Source organism: Ovis canadensis, chromosome 9, assembly GCF_042477335.2.
Source record: "Ovis canadensis isolate MfBH-ARS-UI-01 breed Bighorn chromosome 9, ARS-UI_OviCan_v2, whole genome shotgun sequence".
Classification (NCBI taxonomy): Eukaryota; Metazoa; Chordata; class Mammalia; order Artiodactyla; family Bovidae; genus Ovis; species Ovis canadensis.
In genome coordinates, this window is record NC_091253.1 from 93,956,111 (window position 1) to 93,960,718 (window position 4,608).

Sequence of the window (4,608 nt, forward strand, 5' to 3'; positions counted from 1 at the left end):
GTAATTTGACTACATTATATATTTAAGAAAGAAGATGTCTTTGGAAAAGATCCTTTGATCTAAAGGTGAGTGCTGTTCCTGGTCTAAGAATGTATGTGATACCCAATTCTGTAATGCTAAGAGAAATCTTGTACATTTCCAGAAGAATTTCAATTCCTGATGAAAGAGATGTGCCTGATGACAGGACTTAATCTAAATGGTAGCAATTATTTTAAGTTGCTCATTAATAGTACATAGAAAGAGTATTGAAGGCCCTAGGTGTCCAATGTGATGGTTCCACTCTGGCTATCCAGAACACCAGCATCTTTCATTCTTGTGGGCTAGCAGAGAACTAGCCAGCTGACTTCCCTGGTGGCTCAGATGGAAAAGCATCTGCCTGCAATGTGGGAGACCTGGGTTCAGTCCATGGGTTGGGAAGATCTCCTGGAGAAGGGAATGGCAACCCACTCCAGTATTCCTGCCTGGGAAATCCCATGGACAGAGAAGCCTGGTGGGCTACCGTCCACAGGGTCGCAAAGAGTCAGGCAAGACGGAGCGACCTCACTTTCACCCAGCTTACGGTTTTCCACTGGCTGCTGTTTCTCCAACAATTGTTTACTGCCTATGCCTGGCTTCCTGGAGTCTTACTATGTCTAGGTGGAAGGTGGATATTTAGCTAAAGACTCGAATGGAACCTTGTACAGATCTCTGGAACTTTTTCCTTGTGAAATTCCTTCCTCTTTGTTTCTCTGTCCCTTAAGTTTTAGCTGTCTTAGCTTCCAGAGACTCAGATGTCTGAGCCCTCATCTCAGCGAAACTTCTGCACTTGGTGAGATGTTTGGGCTTCTCCTTTTTACACACAATGGCTCAGAGAGTGCCTCCACACAGGGATGTGTATGTATGTGTGTGTGTGTGTGAGTATACACGTGCTCAGCTGTGTCCAACTCTTTGCGACCCCATGGACCGTAGCCACAAGGCTCCTCTGTCCATGAGACTCTCCAAGCAAGAATACTGGAGTGGGTCGCCATGCCCTCCTCCAGGGAATCTTCCCGACCCAGGGACTGAACCCCCGTCTCTCTGTCTCTGGCACTAGCAGGCAGTCTCTTTACCACTAGCCCACCTAGGAAGCCCTGGAAGCCCGTAGTCTCACCTTATTTGTTTCCTTTCTTTCAGGGATTACAGTCCTGCATTGCCTGTTATCTAATGTTTCTGAAAATTGTTGTTTCATGTATTTTATTTAGTTTTCTTATTTGTGCTAAAAAAAAACTGGCTTGGTACTGAGTGGAAGCAGAACCATCCACTGACTTTCCCATTGTACATCATGTCAGCCAAGGGGTGTGTATTCTGTGAGTTTCCCACATTCTTGGTGCTTCTAAAATGGGTTATGTTATTGCTTATAACAGAACTGTTTATTAACAACCATATTAATTGCTTAATGATGAAGTGGTGTTTTCAGTATCTTGCATTCAAATTTGGTAATTTTTATGTCTTTATAGGTGTTTTACTATTTTTAGTGAATACGGAAAGCTGGTTTGGGGATTTGGGCCACAGTAAAATGCATTGTAATTTTTCCTATTTAAAATAATGAGAAATAGGCTCTTTCTTATCTATATCATGAACAAGCTCTAAATTTTAGAAATTTTAACTGAGAGATGACTGTATAAATATAAGACACCAACTGTTCTTGATACACTTTGTCCTTCTCACAACTATATCCTAAGGACCTAGAATCGTTCCTGGCATACAATGGAGGACTATGAAATATTTGCTGATTAAATGAACAAGATGGAACTTTCTATGATGATAAGAAGAATTAGTATTATAAACATTATAATAAACTTACATAAATATCATAACCATACCTTGGATTATTAGTTTCTGTTTTAATTGAATGAATCACATTGAACCATTCTGTGTGCTAGGCTGAATTAACTAACTTAAGGGAGCCATGCTCCTTCTCATGAGGTATTAGGTACTGAGAATTGATAATCTAGTCAATATGCACATTTAGCAAGATTTAACAAAGTATTGATCAAGTGAGGTGGGGCTATTGGTTTTATTATTTGACTAAACATTTTTAGGATATGTCTGGACTACAGTCAATTATATCAACATCTACCCTCTCAAAGTGTGGAGGTATGCTAAACTAATGCCAGTTTAGAGATAAGAACTCATTCTTTCAAAACCCATGAACTTTTGGCCCTGTCCGTCCCATCCTAGCATGTGTGTGGCTGAAGATAAGAGTACAAATAGAGACTCACACATCATACATCTAAATGTAAGTTCCAAATCAGTTACTTAACATTTTAATAAAATATCTTATCCTATAACTTTGATAAATATATTTTCACAATGCCTGGAAAACCAGGCTTGAATTTAGAATTTTTAGACTCCTCCATTGATGCTTTTGAACTGTGGTGCTGGAGAAGACTCTTGAGAGTCCCTTGGACTGCAAGGAGATCCAACCAATCCATTCTGAAGGAGATCAGTGCTGGGTGTTCTTTGGAAGGATTGATGCTAAAGCTGAAACTCCAATACTTTGGCCACTTCATGCGAAGAGTTGACTCATTGGAAAAGACTCTGATGCTGGGAGGGATTGGAGGCAGGAGGAGAAGGGGACGACAGAGGATGAGATGGCTAGATGGCCTCACCGACTCGATGGACATGAGTTTGAGCAAACTCCAGGAGTTGGTGATGGACAGGGAGGCCTGGCATGCTGCGGTTCATGGGGTCACAAAGAATTGGACACAACTCAGCAACTGAAGTGAACTGAACTGAGACGCCTCAGTGTTCACGTTTCAAAGTAGTGGGTCAATTTAGCCTCATCCTACAGCCTGCCTGCCCCTTTTCTCCCAACTTTGGCCCTCCTGCCCTGCAAGGATTTTTGCATACATACTTGTAAACAACCAGCCTACCTATCCAAGCTTTGTCCACACCCTTTGTTGTCTCTCGGCCACTCTTAGTCGTAGGGGCATTTACACCGATGGTGAATTCAGACTTCAGAAGCACTGACCCAAGTACAACCACCCAGGCCACGGAATACTGGCCAAGAAATCATTCGGGCAGGAGATTCCTTGGCCTAAGCATCAAGGCATGACCTGGCAGGGGTGGGAACACAGCTTCCATGAGATACCTCCCCTGGATCCAGTAAACTCCCCTCTCATGGCACTGGGGAACCAGAGCAGGTTCTTCAAATTCCTAGGCCCAGAGCAGGGTCTTTCTTAACTGGATCGACCCAATGCATGGGATTATAAATGTACAGGAATGTCAAATTTGGGACGTTAAACTACTCATGCCGTGGATTTTGATGGTGGACACTTCTAAACTGTTTAACCAATATCCATGTTCCTATTCCTTCTTATGAATAGAGCCCTGATTTTGTTTAGGGCAGCAATACTTCTAGCTTAGAAGCTGTATCTCCAAGATAAACTTGCAATCAGGGACGACCACGCAATATGGTTCTAACCAATGAAATGGAGCAAAGGTTTTCTGGGGATTTCTGTGAGAATTTTGCTTTCTTAATAAAGTCTCCTCTGCTCTTCTTGGGGCTCTCTTCTTATAATCTGGAACACATGTGTGAACTTGGAGTGGTGTGGAATGGCATCTTTATAAGATGGACTCAGAGATGAAAGTCATATGGTAAAGATGACATAGCAGAAACGTAAAAGAATCCTGGAACATTGATGATATTAAGGAATTGCATCACCAGCCTTCTCATGTTAAAATAAATCCCTATTTGACTAAGACATTATAGGCATGCATCCAAAAGTAATTCCTAATAAATGCAATCATCTGATTTACATAATCATTATTCCTCAGAAAAAGGTGCATGTTTGTATGTTGCTTGTTAACATGTACTAATAATAGAAGACTTGATCAAGTTTACGTATTAAATTTATGAATTATCTTTTTGTCTGTCTACTGAGCTCCTTGAATATAGGGACTGGATTTTATTTATCATTCTCCCCAGCTTTTTCCACATAATCTGAAGCATAATCACATTAATAGCATAAAGACAGAGGGCTTCCCTCTTAGCTCAGTTGATAAAGAATCTGCCTGCAATACAGGAGACCCTGGGAAGATCTGCTGGAGAGGAGATAGGCTACCCACTCTAGTATTCTTGGGCTTCTCCTGTGGCTCAGCTGGTAAAGAATCTGCCTACAATGCAGGAGATATGGGTGTGATCCCTGGGTTGGGGAGATCCCCTGAAGAAGGGAAAAGCTATCCACTCCAGTGGCCTGGAGAATTCCATGGACTGCATAGTCCATGGGGGTCACCAAGAGTCAGACACAACTGAGTGACTTTCATAGAGATGTGCTAAACATTTAGATAAAAGTTTAATTTGTATATACTGAGCTCTTTCTATTTTTTCATAAATGGTTTATAATCAAGGTAGATAGTAAAGCAACAGCATCTTGAAATAAGATGTAAATGCAGGGATGCTTTTTAATTTCTTAATTGTTTGTTCATATTAGTTCTCCAATATTTTTCAAAAAGGGAAGGAAAAAACAAGAGAAAAAACCACACAAAGAAAGAGACCTAAGATCTATTCTGAGAAATTTGAATTGTACTGGTGGAAGAAGCAATGGGTGAAGGACTTCCTGGTGGTCGAGTGGTTAGGAATCCGCC